Source organism: Cyprinodon tularosa, unplaced genomic scaffold (assembly GCF_016077235.1).
Source record: "Cyprinodon tularosa strain WSP-4 unplaced genomic scaffold, ASM1607723v1 ctg352, whole genome shotgun sequence".
NCBI classification, from domain to species: domain Eukaryota; kingdom Metazoa; phylum Chordata; class Actinopteri; order Cyprinodontiformes; family Cyprinodontidae; genus Cyprinodon; species Cyprinodon tularosa.
In genome coordinates, this window is record NW_024039066.1 from 133,797 (window position 1) to 155,203 (window position 21,407).

The 21,407-nt window shown below is 40.0% G+C and overlaps 1 protein-coding gene across 2 annotated transcripts in view; it reads left to right on the top strand.

The window, feature by feature from the left end:
- The first annotated feature begins 8,409 nt into the window (after positions 1-8,409).
- slc1a9 (solute carrier family 1 member 9) overlaps positions 8,410-21,407 on the top strand; it is a 43,830-nt gene continuing 30,832 nt past the window's right edge. Inside the window, exons 1-2 of one of the 2 annotated variants that reach the window (XM_038295214.1) lie at positions 8,410-8,428; positions 11,830-11,944. The gene's annotated coding sequence lies outside the window, so the exon portion shown is untranslated. Of the gene's footprint in view, positions 8,429-11,782; positions 11,945-21,407 lie in introns of those variants that run through there. The other variant, XM_038295213.1, reaches the window with a different exon arrangement.

The window sequence follows — 21,407 nt, forward strand, 5'->3', positions numbered from 1 at the left end:
CTTTGTCTAGTAGGAACAGATCTATGCCATGCCTTTTACTCCAAAGTAGACTTTATTGCATTCAAATCTCCTTTTATGTTTCTTTTATTAAACCAGGGTGAATACAGCATGTGTTTGTTATGTAAAAACTGACTAACATCTTGTTCCTTTTGCTTAGAAAACCGAGTCCAAAAGAATGGAGTCTGTTTACGTTGTGGATATGTAGTGAAATAATCTGTAATGACTTTACCATCTATTTCAAACAAATCTGTGAAGATTGTTAAATTGAAATATTGCATGCTTAGATTTTGTTGAGCATGTTAAGCAGATTTAGGATACATTTCTTTGTGTTTTTTTTTTTTTTTTTGGCAGTATATTGGACATGGACACCTCTGCTGTGGATTCCTCGTTACTTGACAAGGCCGACCCCATTAACATCTTATTTGCAATCATACATATATGTTGCAAATTGCAGTATATATAGAATTTTTTAAAAAGGGATTGGGGTACAAGAAAACTAAGGGAACACACTGGAGCATATGTGTTAGCTTTAAGGAGGAGAATTGTTAATTAACACAATATAGGAAAGTCTCTGAGATCCATTTATAAAGATCTACATAATCCAAGATCACAATTTAGACAATAAAAAAAAAAAAAAAAAAAAAAAAAAAAAAAAAACAAGTTGTTTAGATCAACTTCAATTGTTCTAGAGGGATGAGCCAGCAGTCTACCTCAGATAATAGGATAAATTCTAATACCAGTATCTATGTTCACTATGGAGATGGTTGCCCATCACCAAGGAGACACCAAAAACAAAAAATGCTTAAAATTAGACATTTTTACATTTCACTGAAGTTCAGACCAAAATGAGGTCTTTAAACCTAACAACAAGCTCAATTCAGCTTGGATTGATTTAAGAAATAAAATAAACACTGAAAAAAAAAGAATCTAGAAATAAGTAAACATTTCTCAAATTAAGTGCATTTACCCTTAATTTGAGTAGGTAAATGATATGATGTGCCAATGAAATTGGTATTTTTACTCTTAAAATAAGATATTTAGATAAAATGCACTTGTAATAAGACAATGTAATTGTGTTTTATAATTTTAAATGTAAATTGTCTTGTTCCATTGGCAAAATGTGTCTTTTACCCTCTCAATTAAAAAACAAAGGTACTTATTTTTTAGAAATAATGACTTATCTAGATTTAGATTTTTCCCAGTGAATAATTAGAGATCAAGTATGTCCGTGTTTCAGTCAAGCACGGTGGTGGCAGCATCATGTTGAGGGGTTGTTTTCTTGCCCCAGGGTATTAGTACATTCCATAACCCGGGTGGAGTAGTGAAAATGGCGGCACTACCTTCAAATTCTTTCATTTCACAAATCAATCAGTAGGCAGTTAGAAAATGGACACGTTTGGGGCTTCCTGAACAATGGTCACAAACAAAACAGGCGAGCACTAAATTTATGAAAGGCCTTTCCAAATTCCAAGCTAGTAACAATTCAAAAATGTAGAATTGATACCATTATGTTGGTTATGTGTAAGGACAGACAAACATATATTATTTCAACAAATCCCTGGAATAGGGGCAGAGCAGTTGGTGGATTCACATAAATATTAACAGTTATGTGTGGAATACTGATTTGAATGTATTAAATTGCAATCATTTCTTAAATACATCTTGGATGTATGTAAACTTCTGACTGAAACTGTGATAAAAAAAAAAAGTATGACAATAAAGGCTTTTTATTTTATTTAAATTAAATGTTAGCAGGATTTTTTAAATGTTTTTTGCACTATTCCCCTTAAAACTTCAATAGAAAGCTGAGAAACACAACGACCACCGAAGCAGTCCTGGAATTCATCCAAGAACATTTAAATTTTATATGATCTTGTGTTGAAAAACTTATTTCAAACAAGTTGTAGCAAAACTTGAAGGCCTCTTTCATTAAGGTTCCCATCTGCAAGTGTAGGAAGCTGCAACATGATTCCTTTTGGCACAAGCAGACCTGAGGATGTAACCTTGATTTTGATGCCAAACTCCTGCCTGCGTGCAGATTGCTTCCTGATTGCTCCTGCCAGATTTTCGTAAGATCTGATGCTGGCTCCTTATTGCACTCTTGATCGCTATTCATTAGTTATTAAACTCATATGTATGTCTTAAAACTACAAAGATCCTTATTAAACCAGATGTAAAAACACTGTAGAGTGGTTTGTTTTTAATCTCCTGCATGTTATCAGGACTAGGACATGCTTTTCTCACAAATCTTTATTTGTGATTCTGATCAGATCAGTATTCCATGCATGTTTGTTTTTGTTTGTAGCCTAACAGATGTTAATACCCTAGCTATATACTTTTTTTTTTTAAATAGAACGACTTTGGCAGTTTTCTATAATAGGGTACATAAATATTCTAAAGAGAATAGTGTTGGCAGCATTATGCTGTGGGGCTTTTATAAAAATGAGGACTCCTACAATCAACAGATAAATGACAACAACAGACAGAGTTTGTTTTCAGAAATCCAGGGGAGGTGACCAAACAGCTGTTAAGCATGGTTGTGGCAGCATCATGCTATGGGTTGTTTTTATTTCGGCTATTGTTTTTTGTGCACTACAGTGAAGTGGGAATACCTTCAAATTATTCAACCTTGCTTAAGATTAAAGGTGAAACCAGGAGATAGGTGTTCCAACAGGACACCATCCCAAACAAACATCCAATTTGCTTCTTATGTGCTTTAGTAAGGGACATATTCATTTAGATCCAGGAATTGCTTGTTGTGTGTTTACCCCATAATGGAAATTTATCTAAACAACCACTGCAGCCAATTGGATCAGGCAGGAATATTCATCAGGAATGAACCAGATGGGTAAGTATAAAAACTTCTTGTTCCCTCAGAAGGTCCATGTACACTGCACCTGGTTCTGCAGGAGGTTTCTTCCGATTAAAGGCATTTATGCATGCCTGTATGCTCATTTGGAGTCCATTTGTGTGCAAATGTTGTTGTCCACTTTTATGAAAGGAACATATATAGATAAAGTCATTAAGACATTGTAAGTGACTGTCCACCATGGCTAAATTCTCATCCAGGAGGAGTAAATGCTAGCCTGACGTAGTCCGACTCAATTCTAGTCAGAATATGAGTCTGATACTGCTCCATAGAGCTGTGATTATGGGGCGTGTTTCGAACGAACCAGGAAAAAAAATGCCTCTGCACTCAATTGGATAGATCTACAACCAATAAGAGCAACAGAGTGCGTGACGTATGTTAAGCGAGGCATAGTTGTTGTCAACAAAAATCAAAGCATGCAGTTGCACGCCTAGAATAAGAAGATGAGACTTGATCACGTTTCTCTGTTCCTCTTTTAAAATTAATTTGCTGTCGACATCTTCTAGAACAGACCTAATAGCAGAATCTACTCACCTAAACTCTCCAGCGGCAGCCATTATTGTTGTCACCCAAGCGCGCTTTGGTCACGTGGTTGATTACGTTACTCTTGATCATCTGTCCATCATCGTATAAAGCCCGCCCTGACAATTTGATTGGATCGCCAGAGGGTGGGCGATCATACTCGCGCTACTATGGAGCAGAGCCAGACCGAACTTCCCGACCTCAAACTTTGTGGGCGGGACTAAGTTCGGAATGGCACCCAGGCTAAGTAAATGCTGCAAGTCAGTCACTTTATTGAATCTGGTTTTACTTAAGTAGAAAACTTTCAAACAAACCTTTTTGGATTTGATTAAACTGACTCTGTAATGAATGTTGGAATTTCCTTGGAATTGGTACTATATGAATAAACATCCAATGCAAAAGCAATCATACCTAAAGCAGGAACTTACTGCATAAAGTGCCGATCCAGCTCTAACAGAAACGTACATGAGGGGTGAGGTTTGCCTGTTTTCCCATGCAGAGAAAAATGTTACTGAGTAAGGTCATAAAGTGAGACTCTCAAGTCTCATTCCAGATGTCAGCAACAATGAAGATATTCTCTGGCATTAAGTCAGTTGGTTGTTAAACATTTTTTTTTGTCGGCACGTCAGGAAATGCAATACGTTGAAACAGATTTTTGGCGTACTGTCATACTGCATTTGAATTGCATGCTTGATTGTCTCTTGTTGTCTAACTTAACCACCTGTAGTCTTGCAGATTTCCACCTTCATCAGTTTTCATGGTTAAATGCTGCAATGCTATGTGATTTGATTGAAGCCAGAGCAGAACAGGCGTGTATTTTCTTGTAGAGCAAGTGGGATGAGCGCGGACATCTAGGCTTCAAAGCTGCAAACAGAAGCTGCTGTCTGGCTGCTTCATGCACCCCTGGGTTTTTCTGGTCAGAGTCTCCTAAGGAGACAGAGCCGAGGTCTACGGGGGGGGGGGGGGGGGGGGGGAACAGGCTGGCAGACAGTTCAACGGGTCCTCGGCGCGGCGCACACCAGACAAGGGTTCAGTGCTATTGACATGCGAGAAAAGCACCTTCACTGAGCCTTCCCACCTTGAATGGCCTTGTTGAAAAGGAGAGTCATAAACTGGATGATGAGCACAGATTGGGAGAAACTCTGCCTCCCCCTGTTTTTTTTTCACTCTCTCACATGCTATCTCTTTCTTTCTTTTACCAATTGGTGGTTTCTGTCTCACCGAACCCCCTTTCCCTTGAATGCTTAAAAAGATGAAAGGATAAGGAAAAGAATGGAGACAAAAGAGTGAAGGGTTGTGTTACCACCCTGCCCCTGAAAGACTGCTCATGAAAGAGTTTAGGGATGGAAGAGATAGGGACCAGAGAGGAGACGCAGAAAGAGACGGACTGGAGGGGGAGGTCATGAAAAGAGGGTTTTGAAGCTGCTAAAACGGGACATTCTGTATAGAGAGACAGACTAAAGTGCAGACTTTACTCAGGGATGGAGACATTTAACACTGTCATCAAAGAGGAGGAACCGTTGATATGCTCGTACTTATTGTCTGATTACGCAAATACGCACCCTCCCTCTCCTTCACTCCTAGCCGCACAGTAGCAGCACATTAGATGGTTCTCTGTTCTGTTTTCTGTTTGTCTTCACCACAAACACGTAAGTGCACCCACGCACACACTCCCTGGTGTCTCCCTCTCGGTATTCCTACCTCTCGGCATTTACCGTCAGTCACCCGAAATCCTTGGAACCCATGCACTCTGTCTCTATCCATGTCTCAACTTGTCCCACATGTACTTAGATATTTTACTTCTGGGTGCATCAGTGAAAGTCTGAAGGGGAAGATACAAAAAGCAGGAGATAATCGTAGACAGGACGTCTGCTGGATCAGAAAGGATGATTAGAAGGAGAGGGAGATGTTTTTTTTTAGGTCGCTTAAAGCAAATCAGACAAAACTCTCTATTTAGGTTAAACATTTGTTTGTTTGTTAAATGCTAGAACTATGAGGGATGACTTTTCTTTAAGCGATTGGTGAAGCATCAGATTGCTTTGTGATCTTCATATCTCAGTTATCTGGAGGCAAAGCTGAGAATCTTAATCTGCTTCATTGTGTGATAAGAGGGAAGGATACTTGTCGACCTCCACAAGTGTGTGGTTGATTCACAATGTCTGTACGCCCAAAGGTACAGAGATTTTGTTTATCTTTTAGAACTTTCCAGCCACCATACCTTTTTAGAAAAGACACTTGGTCTATGTCCCAGAGGTGAATAGTTTGGTGTCAAATGGGTTTTTAAACCCCAGAACAAGAATCTGATAAATACCGAAGATGGTTTCTGAAGCCTGAAGGATAAGTCCTGTTTAGTCTGAGGTAGCAAGACCTCTCATTAAGGAATGATAATGATAACAATTGAACTTTATTGATCTCACATTGGAGAAATTTACCTCTGCATTTAACCCATCTTCTTGGGGAGTAGTGGGCTGCCAATGTGCTGCGCCCGGAGAGCAGTGGGGGGTTGAGGGTCTTGCTCAGGGACCCAGAGTGCGGGCTGTGAGGATCGAACCGCGTACTTGCAACCTTCTCAGAGCACAAACGAACTGCTCTAAGCACTAGGCAAACATATTCCAAGGAATAAGCAATTCCTTCAAAATGGACTCCATGAAGACTGCTTGTCTGGCTGTCTAGAGTTTGAAATGGTCATCTTAATTACTTTAATGACTGAAAGGAGTGGAGGACTTGTGATTAGACAACAAGATATTTTCATCCTCAAAAGGCCCAAGTTTCATTCAATATGGATCAATATTATCACCCAAATATACAATAAGAGCACAGACAGCTAAAATATATATATATATATATATATATATATATATATATATATATATATATATATATATATATATATATATATATATATATATATATATATATATATATATATATATATATATATATATAAATGCACTAAAACTAATAATCTGCCTCAGAATGGATGGCTGGTTATACACTGCAAAAACCATCTGAAATTAAGTAAAAATGTCTTAAATCAAGTGTATTTACCCTTAATTTGAGCAGGTAAATAAGATAGTTTGCCAATGGAATGAGTATTTTACACTTAAAATAAGTTAATTAGATAACATGCACTTGAAATAAGACAATGCAATTGATTTTTCTTATATCAAATGTAAATTGTCTTGTTCCATTGGCAAAGTCTCTCATTTATCTCCTCAATTCAGGATAAAATGCCCTTATTTTAAGGAAAAATGACTTATTTAGATATACATTTTTTGCAGTGTAATAAAAAAATCTGCTATCAATAACATAATCCCACTTCTGTTTAAATCCCTTATGTCTATTTATTTGGTGCATTTTGAGTAAAAATGCTACAAAATCCATTTGGAGCATATTGTTCGAGACAGAGTTTAAAGAAAATCATAAGAAAATCTAGACACAGATGTGATCAATTTCTTTGATATTTTGTACCGTTTCATCTCCACCCAGTGTGACAGAGAACAAGCACAGGGGGAGGGCTTCAGGAGAGCAGATTAGAGTAGCTTAAACAGCGTGTTTTGCCCTTTGGTTTTGATCCCCACTGCATAAAGGCCTCCCACTGCTCCCTAACACATCAGTCTGATAAAATGTTATTTGTAAATGTTTTGGGTTTTTTTAAAAACATAATTAATTTGAATTTTAGACATTTTAGACAAACATCTTTATTTTTGTCTGATCTGTCATAAGGACATTGTTCCAGAAGGATCTTTGGTTATTTATTGGCAGTTTTACAAACTGTATTTGGGCTAATGTATGTATTTTTTTCTGCTGTTCTACTGCTCGTATTTAAAATCTCAAATGGCTCTTCTCTGTTTGTTCCGTTGTGTGTTTTTGTATGTTTCTATGTGTGTTTTCAATACTTTAATAAACATTTAAAGAACAGCCAATTCATATTTCATTATGACCTGAAAGGTTAAAACTTTAACAAATGATTGGATAAGCAATTCTTTTTTTAGTATTATGCTGCCAAAAGAGTATTTTCACTGGAGCAACTCTTCTGGACTGTCTTCAAATGCCTTTCATTTTTCCATGAAAAAACACACCCACAAGTAATTTGAAGTTTCCAGATGTCAGTTTTACACCCATCGGCCCCTCTGATGAAATCTTCCTAAATGTTCTGGCATCAGCCATCAAATTATTGTTTTTGCACTGGACATCTTTCTTCATTTGAGACTCGGATCTAAACGTAATTGGAGGGCAGCTATTATGGCAATTATTGCGAATAGCTGACTTGTGTTGTAAGATTGAAGCTTGCCTGTCTGAAACTGAGCCAGTGAGTCGGACTTGAGTTACGGATCCACTCAGGTACATCAGGGTGATATGTTTATTGTCTCTTCTTTGACCTTTCATTCTCTTTACCCTTTCTTTTTCTCCACTTGTTTTCCTTTTGATTCACAAAGCTCCACTTCATTTGAAATTTTCTCTTTCTAAAATCCTCTCTGTAGTGAAATCAGCCTCCATTACCACTTGCAAACTAAGGTATAGCTGCATGTGTTTCCAATTTCAGATGTAATGCGGCTCTCCACGCAATCTGACCCAATTAGAGAGAGAGCCTCCTGGAAAAGCCCCAGTCGCCAACCCTGGTGGCAAGGGGGTAATAGGTCAAAGGTGATGCTGTTCAATGAGATGGGCTGGGGTGGGGAGGTGTTCTCTGACGACTGTGTCACCTCCTGTCAGTCTGCATGGCTTAGACAGGTTTGGCACAGGTGGGGAATACATCCAGAACATGCAAACCTGAGCTGAAATCAAATTTCACAGCTCAATAAATGTCCAACGTGAAGCACAAGGCCAGATAACGTGCAACGCTCAGTGAGGGAAGTACGCGCACCCATGCTGCCGCACCACTGCTCTGACAAACAAACAACACATGTGCCTACACGTCTTTTCTGTAAGGAACTGAAATACATGTCTGGAATGTTCACCTTAGAGAAAGAGAGAGGGAGCCTGAGCATCAGAGCTGCACGGCCCTCATTAGGCGGGAACAGAGGATTCAGTTAGGTAATTCTGTTTTATGACTAATTAGAAACAGGTTGCAGAGGCGTCCCATTCCTAGTCTGTGTGTTTAGATTATCGATGTGCAGTTTATTAAATGACTTCAGACAGAACATGCATACAATCCTGCACGTCTTGTTTACATCATCTCTCGCGCAGTTGCCTGTCTTCTCTTTTTCTCTCATTACATTACCTCTCAATCACTCCTCCCTGTCTCCTTATCTGTCCCTCCTTGGTGTCTTGTTTCAGGCCTCAGTCCACCTACAGCGGGTGCACTTCTCAACCCCGTCCCTCTGCGTTAGACTTGCAGCCTAAATACTGAATGGTCTATTTACAGTTACGCCTTCCATATCGCAAGCACGCTTCCACACCTTCCCGTGTCTTTCTGAATTTTTTGAACTCATCCGCCCCTCGGTGTCTCTCACCTCCCGGTCCATAAGTCACTTTTTTGTCCCTCTTTGTTGCCAGGAGGTAAAAATGTTACACATTGTAAACTTTACTCACTGTACAACACCCGCAGGATTGGATTTCAGTGGCAGACTTTGTGTTTGAACTGCTCGGGCAATTAGTAGAGGATTGACTTACAGAGCACCTACATCCACAAAGGAGGGACCAGCCCCGTTGTACAAGGCATTTTGCCCCTCTCCATCTGTCACTCCCGTGGGACCCAGTGAGACGTAGGATGTTAGTACAGCGGTGATGTTTGAACTCTTAATCTCTATTTTTTCTCTATCTATTTCTCATATTTATTGATGCAGTTTGGAAGTTCAGAAGAATCATGACTTTACGGCATCAACATAACGTCAGGAATCTTCTTTAAAGTTTGTTAGATGTCACAGCAGTTTTTTTTTTAAACTCCCAAGATACAATAGTGTATTATTATTGTAATATGTAATTAATATCAGATGCGACACTGGAGTGTCCATGTTGTTTTTTCTGTGATTAATATTCATAGTAAATATTATTTTTTTTAGGACCATTTATATTCCAAGGAGAAAGAGGTGGGATTTAGGACTCTATTGCCCCATTTACACAACCCCTCTGAAAACGATCTGTGCCAAGTTCGGACTAAGCTAGGATCCTTACGACCGTTTACACATCACGCTAGCGCGATTCCTCGCCTCCTAGTGACGATCTATGGTACTACTGCTAGGAATGAATCAAGCAAATTGAAATGGTGGCGCCCGTAACATTCATGAAGTTATGTTTGGTTATTATAAATATAAATGTTATAATAAATGTGATATTTTGTGCAGAGTCAGGCGGAGAACGCAGCTTTTGGTCAAAACACGCTTTTTTGAAACCATTTTATAAAATGTAATGTTGAGAAGCTTTTGGTTGTTGTTTACAGTTTTTCTTCTTCTTATGTTTCATGGTGGTTGGCAAGAAACTTATTGATGTGCATTAGCCCCAACTACTGGAAGCTGACCGCAAGGAGATGCCGCACTCTGCTCATGCTCTCTTTGTCATCAGAGAACCGTGCTACAATTGAACCATGCCGAGCTTAGAGAACTAGTACCAGATTTGGCGTGGTTCGATTGTGTCTGGCACAGTCCAGTTCCATTTACACTCAAGTTATCTCGGTAACCGTGCTGGTACCGCACTCAGCATGGTTTTAAAAGGGTAGTGGAAATGGGGCTCTTGAAAGAAGTTGTGTTTTATGGATCTGTTCCAACAGTGGTTCAAAAGACTAGTTCCTTTTTGTAATATATGGCATAGATAAGCATTTAGAATACACTTTATGGGCGGTAGTTGTGCAATAACCAAGTTTCATCTACTGTAATGGGATTATCAGGAGGGTGAGCCACTTAAGATACAATTAGCGTGTTTTGTGTTCTGTTTTATGTACATGTATAAAATCTGAAAAGCAGACTTAGTAGATTTTCTCTACTTCAATCTTGCCTATATTTAAAAAGACCAAAAGGTTTTCATTTTATCTGAGAAATTACCATTGGTGCAAATCCTTTGGTAGATTAGGGCAATCACTAAAACTTAAAGATCATTCTAATACAAATTGAATTTATTCTTAATTGTTAATCATTTATTTTGAATTGTGTTTAGCTGATTTTAACTGACATTATAATTTTTACAATCCAGACATAAATGTCCCCTTTAAACTGCTACTAGGAAGTCGTATGAATGTAGTGTTTACATCATGTCTGTCCACCCTTTCAATGTCCCACCAGTATTAAGCTCTCCTCCTCACTCACACATCACACTAATTAATCTAACATGCATATTTTTAGACTGTGGAAGAAAACTAATGTTCATGCGGAGGGAAATGCAAATTCAACACAAAAAGACCAAAGTTTTGAAACCATGGCCTGATTGTTGTACGGCAACAGCGTTGCTTCCCCAGTGTTGTCTTCAAGGATAAATTTAATGTAATTTATTACAAAACTGCAAATAATTGTAACTTTACTGCATTTTATATTTTGCACTGAACACATGGCTGCCATTTTGGATTTTGGGGCCAAAGTTATGACCAATGCACTTTTCCTTCCATGGTTTCTTCCAGTTTATTTCCCCTTTTTACTTTTTCCAAGTAGACCACTGTTAAATAAAAAAGGTTTCTCTGAAAACAGATGCTATTTCTGAAATTCTGAGCATTGCACTGACCTGAATATTTGACAAAATGTGTTGTCAGTCTTCCTTTCTAAAATTAGAATGAGCTCAGCCACCAGCGATGACAAGCTCCTGCTTTAGGGAGGCTCAAGTCACACACCAGTGTTTTCAGAAATTCTTTTTGAAGTCCAGGTATTATAAATAAATTCTCTTTAAGCACAGATTCCTATATCCGCCACAGGCACAGCCGCAGGTTATCCGGCTGGTTTTAAAAATGCCGGGAATGTTACGTTGTTATACGTCTTATTTGACAGTCGGTCATAAATCAGCCTTAGCTTTGCTGTAAAGCTCATGAAGGAATCAGAAGGCCTGCAGTCTTTAATAGCAATGTCTCTGTAAGAACACCTTAATACCCTCCGCCTCTTCGGTGGTTTATTTCTAACTCTGCGTTTTGGTGCAGTGTCATGGTTTGAGGAAAACGTGAGAGCCCCGTGTGTCCAGCACCTAGCAGCTTCACTCTGGGGCCTCCTAACCCTTCAAAGCCTCATGACTGACACTGATACCAGTCACAGGGCACCTTACATGGAGGAGGCTGATGTACAGATTTCAACAGATTTATAGCTCCCCCCTGTGGAAGGGAGGATACTGATAACACCTTTTTTCAGCCTTCAATTATTTCCTAATTGGCTAGAAGTGACCACCACCTTTTTTATATTGCTAAGATGGTTTGAAATATGGACGTACAGCGCTGATGGAAGAGAGGTTGAAAAACGGAAATAAAAGGAGGGGGGTTGGTGGGCTCAGCGCAACAAGCTGTTGTATTAATCTGCACATTTTCTCAGATGACGCAAAGACTGTGCCTTTGCCTCCTGTTCTCTCTTCATCTCCACATCCTTCCGCTCAGGATCTCCCCCGATGCCTCGTTCTTGTTGGATGGGAGACAGTGACACACCACAGGTAAGCCTGTTTGCCTAATCTCCAACCCTTCCCTCTTCTAATAGCCTCAGAAATTTAAAACAATCTCTATTTATCTTCTTAGATTGTTATTTTAATGTCATTTCTGATTATAGACTTTCATTTTTAGAAAGAGGCTGAATTGTAAGTACTTCATAGATGCCATCACCAATACTTCAGTGTTAAATTTGTAGACAGTGGTTGTTCCAGGCATGTGGAACTCGTAAAATCTCGTGAAAGTGGTTCCCAAAGAAGAGGCTCAGGGAGATTTCAGAAGGAATAACGGCTTTCCAAAAAGTCTGCTGGCCCAAAGAGGTGGATTTACTTTATGGAGGGAATAAGCTGGGTGAAATTCCGTTCTGATGGACTGGGGAGAACTGCAGCAACGGATCAAACAGAGAAAAATGGGGGAAAGATGGAGTTTATTAATAGCTGGGCTTTACAAGGGTGAGGAGAGCAGATGTGATAGACAGTCTGTGTTTAAGGAGTTCAAACAACAGATTAATACACTGAGATTATCATCCCACAGAGGAGGGGAGGGCGGTGTGTGTGTGTGTTTGACATGTGTTTACGCAACACAGTCATTCACATGCAAGTATTTTGTTGCACTCACACAGCAGCAGCTGATCTAAAATCACAAAAGAGCCTTTTCCTGAAGAGTACCAGAAAGTTATATGTTATTTCTGTCATGATGGGTTCACTGAAAGCGACCCAAGAATGCAGAACACCACTGACGGACACAAGGATGAAAGTTTAACAATTTTATTTTGCACAAACACACTGAATATTCTGGTTCAGGTTCGGGGCCTGGATTCTGGTTCACCGGAGTCTGCGTGAGAGACAGTTCAGTTAGCGTTGCCAACAGAGGTTTGATTTCCAGAAGTCTACTGATTGTACCTTGAGGGTTCTTGAGGTTAGCTTTGGGAGAGTCACTGTTGGTTCTGGAGAAGAGTTCATCAGCAGAGTCCGTAGCTGCTTCAGCGTCTCACGTCTACTTAGAATTAAGTTTTCCACTCGTCGCCTTCACTGATCCTAAGGAGATGATAAGCGTTTCTTAAATCCAGTTTAGAAAATACAGTAGCCCCCTGTACGGGCTCAAAAGCAGAGGCGAGAAGAGGCAGTGGGTATTTATTTTTAATAGTGATCTGGTTCAAACCTCGATAGTCAATACAAGGTCTCAGGGAACCATCCTTTTTTCCCACGAAGAAGAACCCGGCGCCCAATGGGGAAGATGAAGGGCGAATTATTCCAGCAGCTAGTGATTCGTTGATGTACTTTTCCATTGTTTCTCTCTCGGGCTTAGAAATGTTATACAATCTACTGCTAGGTAAAGGGGCACCAGGTAGAAGTTCAATGGCACAATCGTATGGTCTGTGTGGAGGTAGGGACGTCGCACTGACCTTACGGAAGACAGGGGCAAGATCATGGTACTCAGAGGGAACTGAAGAAAGGTCAGGAGAGTCCATCTCCCCCCCACCTCTAGGAGACCCCACCAAGGGGGCAGCAGAACGAAGGCATGTCTCGTGGCATGAGATGGACCATGATCCCAGGTGACGTTTAGTCCAGTTAATGTGAGGGTTATGCTTCTCCAACCATTCGAAACCGAGCACCAGCGGGGAACATGCAGAGGGAAAAACAAAAAAAGTTATAGTCTCTCGGTGGTTACCTGACAGAAGTAGCTCGAGAGGCTGAGTTTGGTGGGTAACTTGATGGAGTCTTCTTCCGTCAATAGCGGATACACTGAGAGGCTGAGTAAGAGGAATAGTTTCAATTTGGAGTTGCTGGACGAGGTTAGAATCGATAAGGTTACGTTCACAGCCTGAGTCGATGAATGCAGAGAATGATAGGCTCTGGTTAGCACAGAAAAGTGTGGCAGGCAGCAACAATCGAGGAGATTTCTTAGTGTTTATTTGGCCCGCCAGACTCCTCAGATCCTCTGACGGGCCCAGGCTTTTGATTTAGCCGGGCAGGCAGCAATGAAGTGTCCACTCTCACCACAGTAGATACATAGCTTGCTTAGCAAACGCCTTTGTCTCTCCTCTGGTGTGAGCCTGGTGTGTCCCACCTGCATGGGTTCGACATCTCTTTCGCCCGAATGAGAGGCTTGAACAGGCAACGGTAGAGACTGGGGCTTAGGCCTCTGTATGGGCAGCTGCTCTGTAGAGGGAGAACAAACAGTCACGTTATGTGAGGCAGAATAAAGTGTACTCTGCTTCTTTGAACTGTTTCTGGCTCGAATTCTATTATCTAATCTGATGGAGAGGCGAATTAAATCTTCGAGGGTAGCAGGTTCATCGAGGGTTGCGAGTTCATCTTTAATGTGCTCGTTTAATGCCATGAAAAAGGCTCCTTTCAAGGCGCTTTGGTTCCATCCGGAAGCTGCCGCTTTAACCCGGAAGTTAATTGAAAATTCAGCCACCGAAGAGTTTCCCTGTTTAAGATTGAAAAGAGCTCTAGAATCAATAGTTTGGTCAGTTTCTTGGTTGAATACCTGGGTAAATTCAGAAATGAAATCAGAGTAGTAGCAATTTAAACTGTCGTCAGCGGCAAATCTTGCCTGAGCCCATTCCAAGGCTCTTCCTGTTAACTGAGAGAGAATGAAAGTTATCTTCTTGTGATCCGTGGAAAAACAGCCAGGGGAGTTCTGGAAAATCAACCGACATTGAAATAAAAATCCTTTGCATTCTTTCATGTTGCCAGAAAATCTTTCTGGGAGACTAGGACGGAACTCAGATGACTTCACTGCTGGTGACCTCGGAGGAGGAACTGGACCCGGAAATGGTTGTGGTACAGCATTAGCGCTGTTCAGATAATTAGCACAGTTCTGTAGCATTTGGTTATGAGAGTCAACTAGACGGTATAACTCACGGAGCGTTTGGGTTTGTCCCTGAATTTGGGCATCCTGCTCCTCCAGTCGTCGGGTGAGGTGATCTGCTGGGCCTTGAGTTTGGCCGCAGTGTTCTGTCATGATGGGTTCACTGAAAGTGACCCAAAAATGCAGAACACCACTGACGGACACAAGGATGAAAGTTTAACAATTTTATTTTGCACAAATTCACAGAATATTCTGGTTCAGGTTCGGGGCCTGGATTCTGGTTCACCGGAGTCTGCGTGAGAGACAGTTCAGTTAGCGTTGCCAACAGAGGTTTGATTTCCAGAAGTCTACTGATTGTACCTTGAGGGTTCTTGAGGTTAGCTTTGGGAGAGTCACTGTTGGTTCTGGAGAAGAGTTCATCAGCAGAGTCCGTAGCTGCTTCAGCGTCTCACGTCTACTTAGAACAGACCTTGGCTTTGGGTTACCCAGCTCAAGTCCAGAGCTGCTTGGAGGTTCTCTGTGAATCTTCGGGTTTGGCTCAGAGGGTCGGCTCGGCAGGTTAGCTCTTCCAGAGCTTTCACAGAGGAAGCACAGGTTTCCTGGAAAACAGACACAGGGGTTAGAATCCAAGCTGGATTCAAAAGTCATAGATTTACTCTGAGGATCTAGGCTTAAGCGCTGACCAACTGGAACAACACTGCGGCGTTGAGGCAAGGTCTGATGACAGCTTAAGTAGTGGATCCTCTGATGATCTAGACGAGCTGCAGCTGTGCAGGAGGCTCCCTCAGAGGATCCACGGCGGACTCTGCTGGAGAAAGGTGGAATTTCTCCAGCTCCCAACAATTTCCACACATTTTTACAAGGTTTAGGTGATACCTTTATCAGTATGATAGGCATTAAAGTAAATGTAAGAGTGTTGCATATACATTACTCAAATAAATCAAAGAAATATGATCAAACGTAGGAGTAGGGAAAACAGTTACCTGATCGAAATAGATGGCAGAAACTGGAGAGTTTTGAAGAAAGGTTAAAGAAATAAAAAAAAAAGTGGCAGATATAAATGGTCAGAAATTAATTTGACAGAATCGGAAAAGACAAAATATAAAATAATGAAACAGAAATACTTTATTTATTGGATCAAATAAATAGACTAATAAAGTAATGTACAATAGAATGGAGGTAAGAGTAGAATAGAAAAGTTTGAAGGCTATAAAACAGATCATAATACAAATAATAAAGCTTGAAAATAATCGTAAATAATAATGGACTATGCTAGAATTAAACAGAAATAGCAGAAAACATAGAAACTGACAGAAAACTGCATAACAGCATAGTATATAATGAATGGAAAACAAATAGAATAGAATAGAATAGAATAGAATAGAATAGAATAGAATAGAAGAAGTAAACATAATGTGTTAAAAGTTAGGATCATCCACATCACCTTTTCATCATTGATTTAGGGGTCATTTGCGTAGAAAATATAAATGATTGTGAACATCTGAAAATGGGCTTGTTTTCAGAGGAATCTAATATTTCTAAATTAAAATTCATGATACTGTAAATAGTTTTATTACCAGGTTTAGGTTAGTTTACACCGCTGATTAAAGAAAGCATTTAAAGAAGAAAAAAGAAAAAACTACTGCAAAAATAATAAAAAGAAATATGCAGGAATTCATTCTGTTCAGAATGAACAGAACATTTTATAAAGAAAATAATAAAATCCAAATGTTCGTGCTCAGTCGCCCTGTTTGCCAATTTCATACTTATTAAAAATGGTATCTTACATTAAATCTATATGACATTTGTGTCTGTTTGATCATTTATGTGGGAGAAAAGAGTATTTACAAAATTTCTGAGCCTCAAGGATCCCTTTTTTTGGTTGCCGGCTTCTCTGTTGCTCTCTGCATGTGCAGTAATGCACCTCGGTGTTGTCCCCCAGGTTACTTGGAAGCTCATGCCAAAGCGTCCTCGAGTAGTTTTCTGAACATTTAACCAAACATCTGAAGAGTAATCTGACGCAGAGCCACTGAAAGCATGATTGTAATCTTAAAGCTTGCAATCATTATCAGCAAACACAAGTCAGCTCCTCTGAATCCATTAACTAAACAACTTTGACCTGCGGGGAATCGGGCTGGAGCCGTTACTGTCTGACAGACATTTTAGATCCTGGGCATGTCGGCTCTCCATCACAACTCTGAAAAACATCTGAGTTTCACGCCAGCTTCAGAAAGACTGATTAGCCTAACATTCATTTGTTTGGTTTGTGGGGGTAAATCCAACATGTAAAAAGGGAAAACATGCAGAGGGTGTACCTCAAGGGAAATCTGTTGAATTTGAGCTAAATCCATATTTAAATAACCCATAATCAAATGTGCACAGAAGCAATCTACTCTAATTCTTACGAAAGGGTTAAAGAAAGGGCAGAGGGGCCCATCTGAGCCTGATCTGACTGACAGCGACATTCTCTGACAGAGTTAATGTATACCTTTTAAGCCCCGCCCCAAACACAGACACCAACCAGTAGAAGTGATGTGGTGAAGCCATACTCTAGACACGTGTTTGCAGTGCGTATGTAGAGGGAATTAAGGGGTGCCTTGATGCTTGTTGAAAACAGATGGTGTGTTTAACTGAAAGGTTGGTTATTGTCGCAACAAACATGATGACAAATACGATGAGCATTACAGGAGAGATTTTATTCTATTTACTTAATTGTCTAATTTGTTTTTGATAAACAAAATAAATCTACAATTATTTTTTCTTTTAGTTGTTTGTAGGATGTCTACTCTGTCTCCTTTTTTTATATAATTTTTTTCAAAATAAGCAATACAAAGTAATATTTATACTGAAAAGAGCAAATGTTTTAAGTCAGTGTTAAAAATAATCATTCTCAGATTCTAACATGAAAATTATCTTCCTAATTTACCGAAGAAAATCCCTAATTGAGGCTGTCTGGTCTAGTTCAATATATCTAGGTGATTTATCTCCTAATTTTGCACACTTACACTTACAAATTGACAAGTACAAATTGTCCTTTCCGTCAAATGTTGTTTGACTTGCAGAGAGCCGCTGCAGAGTATTGAAGAGCTGCAGCCACCATCATCCTCTCGCAGTGAAACAAGTTTTTGCAGAGGGGAGGGGTGGAGGATTACCTCTCGATCCCTTTTGCAAAGCTCACACCAAACAATCAACCGCTGGAAAATAATCCTCTGAGACACACAGACACTCGTACACGCCCGTGGTTAAGAACACATATGAATGCAGATGTACAGAGAATCTGCACTACAGTAAACCTCATTTTGTGACTCTCACCTCATATGTCATTTATGTCTTATGGTCAAACAAGGAGCATTTTAAAAGATGCTAAAAGAGGGACTTTAACACAACTGATTTATCTGAACTTAATCACTCTTTAAAGGACAATTTCAAAAACTTATTGAAGTTAGAAAAGTCTGTATCTTTGTAATCAAACTTCTATTTCATTTCTAATTAGCCAAAACAATTAAACAAATGTCTGCTCTTTATTATTTACTAATTTGAAGTCAACGTAATCAGAAACAGAAAAAAATACAAAAAACAACTGAAAATTGAAAATGCAACTGCTTCTCACACAATAAATGCTTAAAAGAGAATAAAGAGTGGTGACAGGGGGTCAGATTAGGCCGTTTACTTGATCTTCCACCTCAGTATCGCTCTGAATCAGAGGGATAGGCTGCTTTGGCTCTAAGGGGGGTTTATCTAACCTGACTCCGCCAGATGGATTTGCTCCGCATATCCATCTGGAAACCTTCCGTTGAAGTAATTTTGGGAAGGGGCGAAAATACTGGTTAGCTGATTGGCCTATGTTGGTGATAGACGGGCCAAATAAACCAATCAGATCAACGAAGCATATGACGTACTAACAGAGAGATGACGAAAACACAACCACAAGATCAAACTCTTGCCGAAACCAGTCGGGAGAAGAGCAAAAACATCTTTTCCTCTGAGAAAAGCCTCCAGAGCAGTGTTTTGCTCTTCTTTCAGTGAAGAAATACTCTGTAATTCCGATAAAACTTGCTCGATAGCCACGCTAACGCTAGTTTCATCGGCTGAAGCCGCCATGTTCTTTAGACTGAACTGTCGCGCTTCTCGTTGCGTCACACCTCAACCGGCCTCAAAGCCAACGCTGATTGGACGTTCATTTGGTGAACGGCTCCAAATTTTCTTTAACGGAGAGTCTCCAGACTGATCTGCGAGTGAAACCTTGAAAGCTGGCGAGATCAGGATGGTCTCACAAGGCTAGGGTTTATCTGCCTATATATATATATATATATATATATATATATATATATATATTGCCAAAAGTATTTGCTCACCTGCCTTGACTCACATATGAGCTTAAGTGACATCCCGTTCCTAATCCATAGGGTTCAATATGACGTCGGTCCACCCTTTGCAGCTAGAACAGCTTCAACTCTTCTGGGAAGGCTGTCCACAAGGTTTAGGAGTGTGTTTATGGGAATTTTTGACCATTCTTCCAGAAGCGCATTTGTGAGGTCGCACACTGATGTTGGACGAGAAGGCCTGGCTCTCAGTCTCCGCTCTAATTCATCCCAAAGGTGTTCTATCGGGTTGAGGTCAGGACTCTGTGCAGGCCAGTCAAGTTCATCCACACCAGACTCTGTCATCCATGTCTTTATGGACCTTGCTTTGTGCACTGGTGCACAGTCATGTTGGAAGAGGAAGGGGCCAGCTCCAAACTGTTCCCACAAAGTTGGGAGCATGGAATTGTCCAAAATGTCTTGGTATGCTGAAGCATTCAGAGTTCCTTTCACTGGAACTAAGGGGCCAAGCCCAGCTCCTGAAAAACAACCCCACACCATAATCCCCCCTCCACCAAACTTTACACTTGGCACAATGCAGTCAGACAAGTACCGTTCTCCTGGCAACCGCCAAACCCAGACCCGTCCATCAGATTGCCAGATGGAGAAGCGCGATTCGTCACTCCAGAGAACGCGTCTCCACTGCTCTAGAGTCCAGTGGCGGCGTGCTTTACACCACCGCATCCGACGCTTTGCATTGCACTTGGTGATGTATGGCTTGGATGCAGCTGCTCGACCATGGAAACCCATTCCATGAAGCTCTCTGCGCACTGTTCTTGAGCTAATCTGAAGGCCACATGAAGTTTGGAGGTCTGTAGTGATTGACTCTGCAGAAAGTTGGCGACCTCTTCGCACTATGCGCGTCAGCATCCGCTGACCCCGCTCCGTCAGTTTACGTGGCCTACCACTTCGTGGCTGAGTTGCTGTCGTTCCCAAACACTTCCATTTTCTTATAATACAGCTGACAGTTGACTGTGGAATATTTAGGAGCGAGGAAATTTCACGACTGGATTTGTTGCACAGGTGGCATCCTATCACAGTTCCACGCTGGAATTCACTGAGCTCCTGAGAGCGACCCATTCTTTCACAAATGTTTGTAAAAACAGTCTGCATGCCTAGGTGCTTGAATTTATACACCTGTGGCCATGGAAGTGATTGGAACACCTGATTCCAATAATTTGGATGGGTGAGCAAATACTTTTGGCAATATAGTGTATATATATTCTATTTACATGAGTAACTTTTGTCAATAGCGTATTTTTAGTGATAGTTTTACTGCACTCTACTTTTTAAGTCAGAGTCATTATACTTCACGACTCTTACTTGAGAACAATTTCTGACAACTTTACACACCCTGAGTAAATTTACTGTATAAAAAATTGCATATTTTAACCTGAAATGCAGCAGACACAGATGGTTAAAGTTTAACCGCAATTGTGGTGTTTTAATGTTGGCACTTCTTTGACATTGAGGTCAAGGAATTATACTTTAAAAAGTCTATATTGTCACTTGAGGTAGTTCAATCATACAAACATTATATACTGTAAAAATGGTTTGATGTGTTTTATGTTAAAAATGGATTTGAAGAGCTGTTTCCTCTACCTATGTTTGTTTTCCATTTATTTTTTTATTTATATTCATTACTTTTTTTGAATTCATATGAAGTGCTTTCCTTCAGGCTTTTAAAAAAAGGAATTTGCATATTATGGCCTGTCTAATTCCATAATTTTTAATAGTAAAACAGTTATTCAGTACTTGAGTAGCTTTTTCACCAAATAGATTTTTACACTTACTATAGTATTTTTTTAATGGCTACTTGCTGCTTTTGCTTGAATAGAAACATGTTGAAGTGGTGCTACTTTTCCTTGAGTACATGTTTTGGTGCTTTACGCACCTCTGAATACTGCTGTCTCCTGGCTTTTTGGATGCCCAGGCCCTCTTTGTTTCAGATACGGAATCAGAAATATAGCCAACATTTAATGAAGGATGCCAGAGATGTTTTAGGGTGGAGAAAAAAATGAAAAACCATCTAACAGGAATTTTACACATAGTTTAGACAAATGGAGAAAAAGAATACGATACAAAGAGAAATAAAGATTACAACCAAATCCAAAATGGTTGATTTAATAAAGCAGAAAATTTTACTGGTTGAGGTTCTGATCCTTTTTGTCAGAGCTCAGCTGAGTAAGAAGCCAATCATGATCGGCCAATCAGAGATAAACTTTGTAAACCCTGTAATATCAGAGAGCCAATAGGAAATATTGATCCTACTATTCTTCCTGGCAGATTC